General features: G+C 50.4%; 1 protein-coding gene across 4 annotated transcripts in view; it reads right to left on the reverse strand.

Annotated features, from left to right (window-relative positions):
* LRRC7 (leucine rich repeat containing 7) overlaps positions 1-13,250 on the reverse strand; it is a 165,337-nt gene extending 152,087 nt beyond the window's left edge. For all 4 annotated transcript variants that reach the window (XR_011152595.1, XR_011152594.1, XR_011152593.1 and 1 more), the window contains exon 1: positions 13,138-13,250. The gene's annotated coding sequence lies outside the window, so the exon portion shown is untranslated. The remainder of the gene's footprint in view (positions 1-13,137) is intronic.
* Positions 13,251-15,823: the final 2,573 nt, after the last annotated feature.

Here is a 15,823-nt window from a genome sequence, read left to right on the forward strand (position 1 = left end):
TCTTCTGCATTCCTGGGATTTTCAAACAAGGTTTTAGGGCAGTGGGTGAGACGGGGTGGTTCCCATTCCCAAGCAAGCCCAGCAGATGCACAAGCCACACTCAGAACTGTTCGAGTTCTGCCCTGACTCAGGAGTCTGAAATCCAAGGAGCTCGAATCAGAGGAAATCTCATTTGGTGCCATGCCTTCCCTCCATCCATGCACAGTAAGGGAGGAATAGGAAGCAGGAGTGCTGCTGGAATGCGTTCTCCTCAAATGCACGAGCTCTGGAAGAGGAAAATCCTGGCCAGGTGCAGGACAAAGGTGGGAAATGAGGCTGTGGTGGGGCTCTTCCCACAGCAGATGCCCTGGATGTGCCAAGTACCCCCTGGAAGTGCCCCCAAAGGAAAGGTCAAGGAGGCTGGGAGGGTTGGGTTTGCTACACCAGGAATTTTAATTCAAGAGTTAATTGTTTGTGGGGCTGGAAACAGGGATGGGCTGCAGGTTTGGGGACAGGGATTCAGGGCAGCAGCACCCGAACCCACAGAGGACGAAGAGATAATTCCAAGAATCCCAACAGATCAAATCCAGACTGGGAGGGAAGAGAGAAGGAGGAAGGTAAACAGATACACCAGAGAATTTCCATTGCAAGCACAATTAAGAGGTTCAAGAATTCATTTTCCTCAATGGAATCAATGAGGGCTGGGCCCTCAGTCAGCACAGCCCCGTGTGGGCAGGCTCTGCTCCACTGAACCTCTAAAACATCACCTCTGGTGGATTTACACCCTCATTTAGGGCCTAACAGATGGCATTTCAGATTGTTCCCTCACCCTTCTCATGTCCCAGTCAGTATTGCATTAAACTGCCTGCAAACACCTGCAAAAATCCACCCGAAAGCAGCAGGGGAAGGGAACAGCTCCTGAAACTGGTTTTTCTTTATTCAGACTCTGCCAGAGCTATGAACTGAGCTTAAACATCCCAGTAAGGCCCAGCTGACCGATACATACAGAATTAATGCCCCCAAGTAAGAGCCAGGCCTGGATATGAATGAATGAGCAGTGAAAAGAAAGCCAGAGAAATCCAAGGTGCCACAGGTGTGGGGGGAATCACCACAGGAATTGGGAAGCAGCTGCTGGCTCCCAGCACCCTCTGGCACTGCAGAAATCCAGAGAAGGACCTTCAAAATCCCATTCCAGCCCCTGCCACGGGCAGGGAATTCTCACTGGAGTTCCCCTGGAAGAGGTCAGCTCAGGGTGCTCCACCCTCACCCAGGCTGCACCTGCAGGGATTTGGTTTTCCAGGCAGGGAGGATGTCCAGCCCCAAAAGTGCACTTTGGCACAACTGCTGGGTTTTCCAGGGACTCAGCAGGGCTGCAGGAGCCTCGGAGTGCTCCAGGCACAGGATGATGTCAGGAACCTGCTCACACCCAGCCTGGTGGGGCAGCAAACGGAGATGGACAGAGCCAGGGCAGGAAAGCAGCAGGGAAAGGGCTGAGAGGCTGAAATCCAGGGAGTGTTGGAGCTAAAGGGCATCAGAATTTCAGGAGTGGTCCCTGGGCTCAGCTCTGCTTCCAGGAGTTCAGTCAAACAAAATCCCAACAGACCCCGATGGAGCTTTGCCTCAGGAGGGAAAAACAAAACAAATCCATGGATGAGCTGCCATGGCTAAGCCAGCGTGCCCAGCTTTATATCCTGGAATTCCTCCATGGATCAGGGATTTCAGCACCCCAGCCCCTGACAATAATCCCCATCTCTGTGGCCTCCCAGAGCCTGGAAGGGCAGAAGGCTCCTCCCAAGCCAGGATTCCCTCTGTGCACTCCCAAACCCTGGCCAGGCAGCGCTGAGCTCCAGCAGGAGCCAGGAAAAGCTCTGCCCTTAGCAGGGAGAGAGGGCAAAATTTAAGTGTCTGTAAGGAAAGCTGGGAGCCAGAAACAGGAGATCAAAAGCCACGGAGAAGTGGGAAAGGGAAATTTTTCCCCATCAGGTAGAAAAATCCAGTTTGTTTCATCAGCCAGATATTTTTTATCTGGGGAAAAAAAATCAGGGGCTAAAGCAAGAGGTGAAGTTATGAGGGGATGGAAAACCAGGACATCATTTATGGATCCCTGGGCTGTCACAGCAAAGTTAATTTAGGGTCACCTCAAGCTCACCCTCAGCTGCCACAAACACAGGGCTGAAGGTCTGAGGGGTGAAATATTCACTGGCCACTGCAGGAAAAACCATCCTGCAGGGAGGTGCTGGCAGAGGGCTCCTGAAACAGCCACAAGGTTCAAGTGTCAATTTTGCAGCAGTGCTGTCACTCCCACCCCAGGGAATGCCCAGGGAGACGGAATTTATCTTCTGGAGGGTTTCCAGCTGAGATTTGAGTTGGAAAACCCCCTCTTGGGAGGACTGCACTGCCTGTCCCAACAACATATTCTCACTACAGTATGGAAAACGGGAACACTGGATTCATTTATCCTATTGAACACAATTCCTTTTGTCATTCATGTCCATAATTACTTCTACTTCGTTGCCATGACTGATAAATTGTCTAATAACATTTATAGTCATAATTAAATCAAGAAAAAAAGATTTGGACAACAGAGGAGCTGACTTTTCTGCTGAGAAACATTTTAGGGCCACAGGGCTGGAGCCCCTCTGCTCTGCAGCCAGGCTGGGAGAGCTGGGGCTGCTCACCTGGAGAGGAGAAGGCTCCAGGGAGAGCTCAGAGCCCCTGGCAGGGCCTAAAGGGGTCCAGGAGATCCCATTCCAAGGGATAGAGGGGCAGGACACAGGGAATGGCTTCCCACTGCCAGAGTTGGTGCATTACAGAAAAGTCAATATTTTGAGGTGCCACTGTTGTCCACAGTGATTTGCCTGACCAGGAATGGGGAATTCTCTCCAGAAATACCTGAAGGGAACAACTACCTGGGATGCATCACTCAGGAAAATAAGGGAAAAGAACTGGAATTAATGTTAAAGAGGAGTTGCCAAATATCCAAAACCCTCCTTTGCCTGAATTTGTTTCTTTATGTGGGCTCGAGAGACTGTCTAGGATAGCTTTGCTTGATTTGTTCCTTCTTTTATCCTTAAAATATCAGGAATGCCAATATTAGCCTGGTTTTCAACACAAGTCTCGAATTCTTTTTAAGCCGAGCCTTAAGGAGAGGTGTTGGATTTTTAGCAAAGCCTTCCTTCCTCTGAAATGTTAATTAGCATCTGAAGTGGAAAAATTAAGGAAAAAGGGCAAAAAGCAGAAAACCTTGATATTTCCCTCTCAACTTCCCTTTCAAGCCCAGAGCTTTCACTCCCTTTCTTCTCTAAACTTTATCTGCTCAGGTTTTTGTAGATCAGACACCTCAGAAGTTTAAAATAAATACAGTTCAGCCCCCAAAAGTCTCTTTGCAGGTATCAATATCTCCCCCATTATCTGCTCTCATTTAAGGGAGCTGACAGAGCCCTCTTTGAGATATTTAGAAATTAAATAAGCCAGAGAACACAATTCTCAATTTTCCCATGATTTTTCTCTACGAATATCCATTCTCCCAGCCTTTTGCTTGCAACTGCACCATCAATTCTTGGAAAACCACCTTGGAACGCTGGCGTTTCAAGCTGTGATCTGGCCTTTTTAGGGGCAAGGCAACTGATAACTTATTCAGCCTAAAAACTCCTTGTGGGACTGTTCCTTTCCAGCAGCAATGAGAACAAGAACCAGGATCGTGTTCTAAAGCAGAGAGGAAAAGGCAGCAGGGCTGGCAGGGCCCTTTCATCTGAGGGACTTCAAAGTGTCAAAAAATATTGGCCAAAAAATGCCAATTCCTCCCCAAAGCTCCAGAGCAGCTCCAAGTGGGAAACAGGAGCAGCAGCAGAGACCTGGAGCTGGGAAGATGCTGCATCCCCCTCAGAGATTTTCAGGGAAAGTTTTCTTCTGGAAAGCTGAATCAGGACAGGATTTCATTCCCAGGGAGAGGAAGCCACTCTGGCATCACTAATTCCAGCTTATCCAAACGTATCCCAGCTCACAGAGAGCAAATGGCAAAGGGGCAGCTGGGCAGGACGGGCCCGGCTGGAGCGGAGCAGCACAGGCCCAGCTGGAGCGCTTCCCCGGGATCCGGCCTCATTCCCAGATGGATCACACAGGAGCTCACAGCACACCGGAATCTGGAATTTCATTTCACTCCTGGTTTGTGTCACTGGAGGGGCCTCTGGAGGTTCCCTGTCCATGTGGGAGCACCCGACAGCTCCCAAGCCCCAGGAGTGTTCAATCCACGCTTGCCAGGTGGCATCACCAACCACAACTCCCCGGCCTTGGAGAAGTCCCCTGGGCATTCCCAGAGTCTGGAAATGTTTCTTTTGACTTTAAGCACAAGGCTCAGCACGTTCCAAAGGTGGACACGGCCATGGGGAGAGGGTTGGGATGTGTGCTGGTGCTGCCAGAGGAGGCACAGCTTCCCCCAAACCCACTCTGCAGCACACGGGGAGACCAACTCCATCTGGGATCTGCTCACCCTCCTTCAGCAGGAGGGACAGGACACAGGGAATGGATCCCACTGCCAGAGGGCAGGGATGGATGGGAGATTGGGAAGGAATTCCTGGCTGGGAGGGTGGGGAGACCCTGGCGCAGGGAGAAGCTGTGGCTGCCCCTGGATCCCTGGCAGTGCCCAAGGCCAGGTCGGAGCAGCCTGGGACAGTGGGAGGTATCCCTGCCCATGGAACAGTGGAACAAAATGAGCTTTAAGGTCCTTTCCCACCTAAACCACTCCAGGATTCCACAATCTCACAGCCCTACAGTAAATTCATCATTCCCAGCTTGATGCACATCTCAAAATCCCTTTTCCTTTGGGTTCCTCTGGATGCACACCTTGGATCCCGAGCTTCCCACGCCCACCTGGGCCAGCTCCCGGCCCCACAACCCCTGCACAGCTCCCACAAGGCACCACTGACACCTCCCCAGCCCGGTCCCACAAGAAATGGCTTTTTCCCCTCAGATGAAGTCCCTGCCAAGGCTGTGCTCTGTTCCACTGCCTCATTTGCTGGGCCTGAATGACTCAGGCCTGGATTAAGTGTGGAGATTATTGAACATGTGCTGGTGCTCAATTAATATTTCATTGCTCCTGGCTCCTGTGTGGGCTGCCTGTTCTCCTGGAGTGCTCCAGCACCATGGAAACGTTGGGAGAGATTTTTCCCTTAATTGCATGAATGGTTGACAGATAACAGCACAGCACCATGGAACTAAGCTCCGATGGCTGAGGAATTCTCAAGAGCTGCTGCTGTTGGTTTAATTTTATTTTTAAACCTGGCAACATCTGCTCTTGTCCATGAGAATTCGTGAAAACTTTCATGTGGTCAGGTAAAAAATCTGGGTGAAAGGGAGTGAGTAATTCCCACAGCTACAACTCACACAGGTGAGCCCCTGAGACCCAGGGAGAACTTCAGTCAGGAAAGAAAATAATAAATAAACAAATATATAAAAGTGATCAAAACCTAATGAAATGCTCCTTTTCCTTTGAATTTGTACTTCTACAGCAAGTTTAGTGCCACAGATAACCACCCCCTGGCTTTGGAATTGCCAAGGAAAGAGTGGTTGAGCGCTGTCGCCCAAACCCGGGGCCGGCAGAGGCAGGCAGCTCGCTCTAAACCAGCTCTTCGTCCTGCTCAGGTTAAAAACGAGCCATGCTTGTAGGACAGAGCCCTGGCAATCCCTGAGCATCACTACATGATGAGGCAGGTTTGCACAGGGCCTCTTCCTGAGCAGAGTTTGTGCCGTGTGCTTCCCCACACTGAGACTCCTCGGGATGCAGATTATCCCTGGTCCCGAAGACAGCAGGGATCACCTTGGGAATTTCACTCAACTGCGCCAAGTTTCTACCACTGTGTAAAAGCAGAGCTTTAAGTGTTACATCCCCCAGGCTGTGGCTGAGGCCCAAATTAAATATCAGTTTAAATCTCACTCACACCCATTCACTGTTAAGGGCCCGCAGCTCCTCAAAAGTTTTCTTGGCAATTGAAACCTCACAAGCTCCAAGCTCTTGTCAAAAGAACTCCCTGATTATTTTAAACAGCACAGATGATAAAGGGGAGGTTTGAGAGCAGGGAGATCACTTGGTCATGGGCCTGCTTGTTTCAGTGTCTGCCAGAACTCCCAAGGAGCCCTTATCTAAGAAAGCAAATCACATTAATTTCATTTATCATTGTTACCATTGTTATCATTAATGTGCCATCAGAAACTCCCAGTGACATTTGTTTTGGTTTGTTTTCAATATTTTTAAAGGAGCTGGATTTGAGCCCAATGCAAAGTTTGAACTGAGGCATTGATGAAACCCTGAAAAATTCCAGTCCCGAGTTTAGTCTAAATTGTCTCTGTGCCCATTTTTAAATACACAGAAGTAAAACCTGGACCTGTCCAGGAGCTCAAACTTCCAGTGCTCAAAATCTGGGTTTGACCATCCAAGCTGGCCTTGAGCACACCCAGGGAATGGGGAGTCCAGCCCTGAGAACCCATTTCATCTCTAGGAGGACAGAGAGTCCTCATCTGAAGGCTCCAGAAACTGAACTGCCCAAGTGTCTTCTAAGAAGGAAAGTTCAAAGCACTGCCCAGTGTTTAACTGGTGCTGAGATCAAGACTAAGTGAAGATAAGCCCAGCACTAAGTGCTGGAGGTTTTGTGTGCTCCAGCACGGGTGTTTAGCACCCCAGGCAGCCTCATCCAGCCAGGATCCACAGCAGGGATTTAAGGAGCAGTTTCAGTTCTTCTGCACAACCCCATCACAGCACTGCTCATGCCCTGAAAACATCCCAGGATCCCTGAGGTTGGAAAAGCCCTCCAGGATCACCGAGTCCAGCCTGTGCCCGAATCCCCCCCTTGTCCCAGAGCCCTGAGTGCCACCTCCAGCCCTTCCTTGGACACCTCCAGGGATGGGCACTCCAAACCTCCCTGGGCAGCCCCTGCCAAGGCCTGGCCACCCTTTCCATGCAGAAATTCCTGCTGCTGTCCACCCTGAGCTTCCCCTGGCCCAGCCTGAGGCCGTTCCCTCTCCTCCTGTCCCTGTTCCCTGGCAGCAGAGCCCGACCCCCCCGGCTGCCCCCTCCTGTCAGGGACTTGTGCAGAGCCACAAGGTCCCCCCTGAGCCTCCTTTGCTCCAGGTTGAGCCCCTTTCCCAGCTCCCTCAGCCACTCCTGGGGCTCCAGCCCCTTCCCAGCTCCCTCAGCCTCTCCTGGGGCTCCAGCCCCTTCCCAGCTCTGTTCCCTGCCCTGGACACACTCCAGCCCCTCAGTCTCATCATGAGGGGCTGACCCAATCCAGGGGCCACTGGCCTCTTTCCCACCTGGGCACCCCTGGGTTCCTGTCCAGCTGCTGTCACCAACACCACCAGGACTTTTCCCAGCTTTCCAGCCCCTCTTCCCCAGCCTGGAGCATTCCAGGGGTTGTTGTAACCCAAGAGCAGGACCCAACCTTTGGCTTTGCTGACCCCTGGATCCAGCCTGCCCAGGGCCCCCTGCAGAGCTTCCCACACCTCCAGAGATCCACACTCCCACCCAAAACATGGACAAAGCACTGCTCGGGGTGTGAGCAGCCCATGGACACCCCTGACAGGGATTTGTTCCCAAACCCCACACAAGCGGCGCTCCAAAGCCACATTCCCTGGGATTTGCTCTCTGGTGGGAGTGTGGGGAGCTGGGCACATTTCCCTCAGCTCAGTCACGTTCCCATCAGCTCTCAGGGTATTACTACACCCTCCTGGCACTGCTCGCTCTGAGAACGTACAGCCAGGCTAAAATTAGAGGTGTTGCGAGTGCGTTATCAGGGGAAAAAAGAAAAATTGGCTGAAAAGAATGGATCCGAGCTAATTCTGGATGGGGCTGGTTGTGTTTCCTGTTCGGGAGATTGCTCAGCACCGAGGACTGGCTCTGCTGGAGGAGCCTCTCCTGAGAAAACATTTGGTATTTTATTACTCTTCCCACTCCACCTCAGGTAGAGATTGCCTCGAATTCCTAAGCAGAAGCCCAGAGGGACAGGCCTCCCTCTCCTGCAGCAGCGTTTAACCCGAGCTCAGGCTGGCAGGAGAGCCAGGAGCTCCCGGGCACGCCGAGGACACGACCTCCATCCAGCACAGTCCCTCTGCCTCGAACGGCCTGGACAGGATGTTTTACTGCTCATAAATATTCACCAGCCCAGAAACAGGAGCTGAAGAGGAGCCAGGGCACGAATCTCTCAGCCTGGCTGGGCACAGGCTGGAACAATGGAATTAGAGAGGCGAAAGCAGCACCGGAGGCACAAGGCTGAGGTGAGAGCAGCCAGGCTCCGGGGATGGACACAGATTTATGTGGAAACACCAAACGGGGGCCAACACGAGGCTGCCCTGTGCTGTCCTTTGGGCCAGCTCCCACCTCCACCACACCACCTGGATGATCTCTCCGCCTTCCAAGGCTCTCTCATTATTCCAACATTCTCCCCAGCCCAGTTTTCCACACAAAGGGCCAAGCCCTTCTCCCCCTTCTCAGCTGCCACTAAACTGGAGCAGTCCTGGAATTTCTTCCTGCTCTCAGTTAATGGTCAGGCAAGTCTCTCAGTGTCTCAAAATCTGCTCTGCTGAAATGAAGAACTTTTTTAAAGTCTATTTAAATCAAATAACCTCCTCTTGCACAAAGGTCATTTTTAACAACAAGCTCTAACAATTTTAGAACAGCATCTCCCCCTCTTCAGCCAGGGAATATTTATTTTAAAAATCTGTTGGCTAAAAACTGAATAGTTGAAATTGATAGAAAGGAGCCCAGCTGATAATAGTGTACAGTGACCTAGAAAAAATTCAAATTACTGCCATTTTTGTCCATAGCTTACAAGCAAATTAAGTCCAAAAACTTGACAAAGTTTAGCTGCACACAATGAATTCAAAGCCTACTCAGAGTAAATGACACTGGAGGGTTGCTGAGGATGCCAGAGCTGCAGTGACAGGTGGCTCATGGAAAAGAGCTGTCAGAGCCTCTCTGCCCCCAAACACTGAACTTGCCCAGAACTGCCCTTTTTAAAATGCATCTTGAAATTAAATTCCACAGAAAAGAACAGGCTACACAGCACCAACTGCACCAGGCTCCACTGCAGCCACACTAGAGCCAGGAAGATCATGGAACCCTGGAATGGGTTGGGAGGGAGCTCAAAGCCCACCCAGTGCCACCCCTGCCATGGCAGGGACACCTCCCACTGTCCCAGGCTGCTCCAAGCCCCAGTGTCCAGCCTGGCCTTGGGCACTGCCAGGGATCCAGGGGCAGCCACAGCTGCTCAGGGCACCCTGTCCATGAGCAGACAAGCTCCAAAGAAGATATTTTTGGGCACAGACCCCAAACCACCTTTTCAGAAACCAAGTTTAATTTCATAAAATTATTCCCAAGGACTCAAAGAGTTCCTAAGTTCTCTTGGAAAAAAGGCTCACCTCGTTTTTCCCCATGGGGATAAGGCAGCACTAAACCACCAAACTCGGGGGAGTTTTAGATTCCAAGGCCTGGGAAGCTGGAACAGCAGCACGGCTCCTCCACACAAATACTGCTGCCCTGACATGAGAACGGCACGAACGTTTCTCACCACCAGCCTGTTGTCAGTCAGCTGCATCCCACAAACCCAGCCCTTCCCACTCCTCCAGCTGCTCCTGGGAAGAACTTTCCGGGATTAGGAAAACAACACCACCACCGTGTGGCGGGGATCGAGCAGGGAGCGAGGACAGAGCCCAGGGAAGGAGGGCTGGCTCCTCGCCTCAGTCCCACACCCTGCAGCCGATTCCCAAATCCGCCTGTGGAAACCAAGGATAAAGCCAGGCTTGTGCGCTTTCCTCCTGTGCAGAGCAGGACGTCCCACTCCAAACTCAGTGCCATGGATGGTGTGCCTGCTCTCCCTTTCTGGGTTGTCCTGCAGCTGTTCCCAATCCTCCTTTTCCAGGTGCTCCTGGATACAAACCCATGGATATCATACAAAGGTGTGTCTGTGTCTTTGGGGAAATGGAGAACAGCCACTGCCAGACAAACACCAGGGGAATTGTAAGGCTGGAGCAGGGATGGACTGTGCCCTGTGGATACAGAATTCCAGACTGGTTTGGGTTAGGAGGGACCTCAAATCCCATCCCACTCCATGGCAGCGACACCTTCCACTGTCCCAGGCTGCTCCAAGCCCCAATGTCCAGCCTGGCCTTGGGCACTGCCAGGGATCCAGGGGCAGCCCCAGCTGCTCTGGGCACCCTGTGCCAGGGCCTGCCCACCCTCCCAGGGAACAATTCCTTCCCAATCTCCCATCCATCCCTGCCCTCTGGCACTGGGAAGCCATTCCCTGTGTCCTGGCACTCTCTGCCCTCTCCTTCCTTTTATGAGCCCCAGTTGGTTTGGATTCTGGTCCCCTTTTCCCAGGCAGCCAGAACATTTCCAGAGCTTTCCCTCAAATCACATTCCATGGTCAGGATGGGAAGCACAGCTCACACCCAGGGAATAAGGGAAGCAATTAGGAAATTAAACTTCCCAGTTAGCTGCAGCATTTGAAAGGACCATGGACTATTCCCAAGGACTGAGTGCTTTGTGTTTCCATTCTCCTCTTGCTTTTTCAAGCTCTTTGGATCTTCCAAGACTTTTGAGTAGCTCTAGAGAAAATTGAATTTCCTTTTTTTCCCCCAACAGTGCAGCCCCAGCCATGGAACAGCACTGGAAACAGCAGCAGGAACATCCTGCGTGTTGTGTGAATGCAAACCCTGCTCACTCCAGCTGGAGTCCTTTGGGCACTGGAGGATATCTAGGAAAATCCTGGAAAAAATCTCTGTAAATATTTAGTTGCATTTCCTAGTGAACAAGCCAGCTTCTCCCTCAGCCCCTGCCAACATTCCTGGTGTTTAACATTCCTGACAGCTGCCACCTTCCACTCCAGGAACATCTGCATCCCAGGGACTCGCAAAGAACAAGTGAAGCACCAAACCCATCGAGATAAAAGCCTGGAAATAGGGGCAATATTCCCATTTCCTCGCTGCTCCCAAACAGCAGCACAATCCAACTCCCCCGAGCATTCCCCTTCCAGCACCTTTTCCTAACAGCCAGGAGCTGGGAGCCCACACTCCGTATTCCAGCATGATCCCATCCTTTGAGCAAGTGGCTCCCAACTGCTGCCCTCTGGAGCATTTGAACGGATTTTGCCCATGTGGTTACCACCAGATGAATGATTTAGTGACAAAATGTTTGGAGTGAACCAATTGAGAGGCAGCCACGGGGAACCAGGCTGGAGTGGAGCAGCAGCTGCTCCACTTTTGGGGAATAATGGAGCTGATGAACTCGTTTGTGAGGGAACCGGGCACAGCTGCAGCTCCCAGGGAGCAGCAGCTGCACAAAAGGCTCATTCTGCAGCCCAGCTCTGCTGAGCTGCACAGAGCCGGGCTTGGGGCTGCTTGGGGGTTCTATTTTTGATTAACTGCTTTGGGGACAGGGAGAAAATGCCTCTGTCTGTAGGAGCTGCCTGTTAAGGGCCTGGGGCAGAGGCAGAAAATCAGGTTTATTCTAGAAGTACAGGAGTAATCCCATTGAATCCTATAAAACCACATCAAATAGACACCTTAAAGGCAAGTTTTCTAAAGAAACACCATGGACCAAAACTCTTTGCATCCTAAGCACAGACATTAAATAATCAGAGCAAACTCTCATTTGTTGTTACCACCCACAGTTTGCACCTTCCCTTCTAAAAACCAAGTGGATGCCACACAATCCCAGAGTCTCATCCTATTCATCCCAAGTCCCAGGAGAAAATCTGATAAATCCCCATGGAGTGAGCTAATTTCCCTCTATTTTCATCTAGGTTTTTTTTGTCCTTGGAAAGTCAAAAGCTGCATCAGCCTTCCTGGATGGATAATTTGAGGCACTGCCAGCTTTTCATTCCATCCTGTACTTTCAAAGGCCCAATAGCTCAGCACAGCCAAGGACAGCAACAGGCACTGCAAAGTCCATAAAATAGCCAAATATAGCTTCTTAATATAATAACTGTAACTAAAATTAGTCCGTAAACGTGGATAAAAATCCATGGGGGGGGTTTCTCCTGTTTGATCCAGGTAGATCCATAGGGCAAGAACCCACACCACGGAAGGAAGTGCTCCCAACATAGTGAATATCCAGCTTTAATATTCCTCCAAGGCAGCAAAGAGCAACCACAGCTGAATCTCTTCACTAAACCACACTTAACATCCACTATTTAATTAAATGTTAAGCCAAATGACTTGAGGGGGGGAGCACAAGTTAATTAACATATCATGACAGTACGTAAAAACCCCATGACAGGGTGATAAATAATAAAGCAGAGGCAAAGCAAAAGGGCTCTCAGTTAGGATTGGCTCCAGGCCCCCTCTGCCTGGATTAATGAGGAGCATTTGAAGCCAGGACTGCTCATGTCTCTCCCTCCAGCCAGGGACTCAGACACTTCACTCAGATCAATGCTAACCTCAAATCTGTATTTTCTGTCATTTTTGTGCTCAGCACCTTAGAATCCCATAAAAAACCACCCAGGTTTTCATTGAAGCCCCATCTCCATCCGCCAGGATGGTTGCAAGCAGAGCTGTTAATTATAGATTAAACATTCCTGCAAGACTTTGAAAGCAACCCAGATAAACCAAGCTCAGCATTTCTGAGTACCCAAAGATCACACAGCTTCACACAGGCTTTAATTGGGGGAATATATTGAACATCACATGAATTTTCTCTCGCAAAACGCTCCTTGTGCACATCACCCTGTAGTAAATTAACGTTTATGTCACACCTACTCCTACTACAGCTCTAAGTTTTGTTACACACAATCCTCTCATCCCTTTTATGGTTTTTTTCCTCTTGTAGCCGATAAAAATAAATAGCAGGCTGTGAATTAATTATCTCTACACTAAATGTCCCAACTATTTAGTCCTCAACATATTTATTCAGCTCAAAATTTACACTCTAACAGGCATTTACATCCTTTAAGCAATAAAAGGCAGGCAAATGCAGCACCTCCAAGGTTAACAGATTTAGAGCCATAACAATTATTACATTATTCATCGCTTCAAGGCCTTCCTTTAGAATTTTACAAACCAGCTACACATTCACCTGGTTTTATAAACCACTACAGAAGAGCCACTTGGAAATTTGTATGAGAGGAACAGAACCAAGACCAGTGAGGGAATTAAAGACTATTTTCCTACCTGGAATCACAGCAGAGTTACTCTGCAGGGATCACTCCTCAGAGGGCTCTGCCAGGAGCACCCACAGAGAGCTAGGACTGAAATTCCCCTTGTTCTCCTCGGGGTTATTTATATCCCCCAACAGCCCGGGAAAGTGAGCCCAGCCCAGGCAGGTGGATCCAGGTTAACGAGCAGAGGGTGGGGATGGAGGGCAGAGGGTGGGGATGGAGGGCACAGCCTGGGAGGGCACAGCCTGGGAGGGCACAGCCTGGGCAGCTCAGGGGGCTCTCGTTATCCCATCAGGGCAGGAGGAGGGGCAGGATGGGAATGCCCTGGTTAACGGGAAAAGGAGTCAGGTGCAAGTGGGACAAAGAGCTGATCCCTCTCCACTCCGAAGAAGGGGAATAATCCCTTGCTCGGGTGGTGTGTGGACAGAGGGGGGGAATGCAGAATTCCTCAGCCTTTGAGGGACAGAGGGAAGTGTGTGGGGATGCTGAGGTACTGAAGTAGTGATCAGGGGGTGCCAGGTAATCACTGAAGGCCAAACAACAGTGTGGAATCAGGGAATATCCTGGGCTGGGAGAGCCCCACAGGGATCACTGATCCAGCTGCTGCCCTGCACAGGACAATCCCAAAATCCCACGCTGGGCATCCCTGGCAGCGCTGTCCAAACGCTCCTGGAGCTCCTGGAGCAGCCTCGGGGCCGTGCCCATTCCCTGGGGAGCCTGGGCAGTGCCCAGCACCCTCTGGGGAAGAGCCTTTCCCTGCTCTCCAGCCTAAGCCTGCCCTGGCCCCGCTCCAGGCGCTCCCTGGGTCCTACAGGATTTATCCTCCTTGTTTGGTTTGGTTTTTCTTCGCTACTGCATAAAACCTCCTCTCTAAGTGCATTCTGACCCTATAGGGGATAAAGTTCAGCACGAGTAGAAAAATACCTGGTTCCAGAAGAAGATTCTTCTTTCCTCTCACTTTCTCACACCCATTCCATGATAACCCTCACAGGTGGTGTCCTCTCTTGCCCTTCCCTCACCAACCCTCCTGAAACTCTCTCACTGTCCAAGCACAGTCACTCCATCCTCAGAAAGTACCAAATCAGCTGAAATGGCATGAGCTGGGAGCTGGTAAATTCTGCAGAACTGTTTTTCTAAGAAAAAACCCCTTTGTTGTAATGAAATGCTGGTGATTGCTGCAGTTTGGCTCCAGTGTGCATTTCCCCCCAGGCACATCCAGCCTGGACTGGGCTCTGTGTCTACAAAATGTTGCTCTTATAAAGTCTGTACCACACATAAAAAACCTAAAATCCAGCCCTTACTCTTTATCACCCTGAAAAATGATGCATAATATTCTTGGGGGGAGGGATTGTTTAACTGCACAGCTGAGCTCTTCCCTCCTCATCTCAGTGCCACAATGAGAACTGTGAGGTAAGGACTCTCATCTTTCAGCTGTTGCACATTTTTAAGCTGCTTGTTTCATTTCACTTGATATCAGGCAATTTGCTTTGCCTACGAGTGGAGAAGCCGTTGCCCAAAATCAAAATTTACAGAGATGAGAACAAAGGAACTTTGTGAACAGTCCCCCGGTGTGGGTGGATACCTGGGCTGGTGTTTGTACGAGAACAAAGGAAAGAAACACTGGAGCACAAGGAAAACTCACTGTACAGCCAGAAAAACTGGCCCTAAGAGTGTTTTTGGGGACCTGAAGGTGCTCTCAATCATTTTTAAGGCTGCCTATGCTTCCAGTTGATTGCATCTCTTGCTGGCTGTGCAGGGATAAAAATCTACAACTCCTGCCCCTGTGGAGTTATTTCCTTAAGCAGGGAAAAGAGCAGGAGACTTGAAATTCAACTGTAACCACAGAGAACTCCAGTTTTGTCCTCTAGGAAAGTCATCAAAATGCTTGAGGGGGCAACAGGATAATGCTGCTTACAGGACAAGAGGATAAGGAATTGCTTAGGTTGGAAAAGCTCTCTGAGGAGCTTTCTGAAGCCCATCGAGTCCAACCATTCCCAGCACTGCCCCCTGTCCCCAGGTGCCACATCCTCACGGCTTTTGAATCCCTCCAGGGATGGGGACTCCTGTTCCAATAACTGACCACCCTTCCCATGAAGAAATTTTCCCAATGTCCAACCTAAACCTCCCTGGGACCGTAACATTCCCCAGACTGCTGCAGTTATCCCTGTTACTGGAGTTGTCAGCCGTGGCCCTGGAATCTCCTCATCTGTTCCAAGAGAAGGAGTTTGACAATCCGTGTTACATCCTTTGGGAGCAGCAGGCTGGATGCAAACACATCCAGCATTACATTTTTAAGTGACCTGAGAACTGAGTCTGGGAACTGCTCCAGAGTAAAACAGTCGGAGTCATCACTTTCTGCAGGCTTTACCCGAGGAGGTCTCCATCGGACAATCAATAAATGGATTGAAACTCCTGCCCAGGTTCACAGCCTGGGTCAGAGGGAAAATCAATCCCCCTTTCTGTCCTGGCAACAACTCAGGGTGGTTAGAAAGGAAAATGGGAGGGGAGATGCTGGAATGTATCAGATGGAAGAGGTTTTAATCTAAATTAAAACATCAAGGTTTTTAATCTAATAAGAGAGTGCACGTAGTTCTTATTCTGATAAGTAACCTGCAAATATGCAGGAAGCACATAAAAGCAGCAGGGCCATCCCTCCCCTGGAGTGGTTATTTACTGGGGAAGCTGCTTTCCAGCCAGGT

The sequence above is a fragment of the Aphelocoma coerulescens genome, chromosome 8 (genome assembly GCF_041296385.1).
Source record: "Aphelocoma coerulescens isolate FSJ_1873_10779 chromosome 8, UR_Acoe_1.0, whole genome shotgun sequence".
Classification (NCBI taxonomy): domain Eukaryota; kingdom Metazoa; phylum Chordata; class Aves; order Passeriformes; family Corvidae; genus Aphelocoma; species Aphelocoma coerulescens.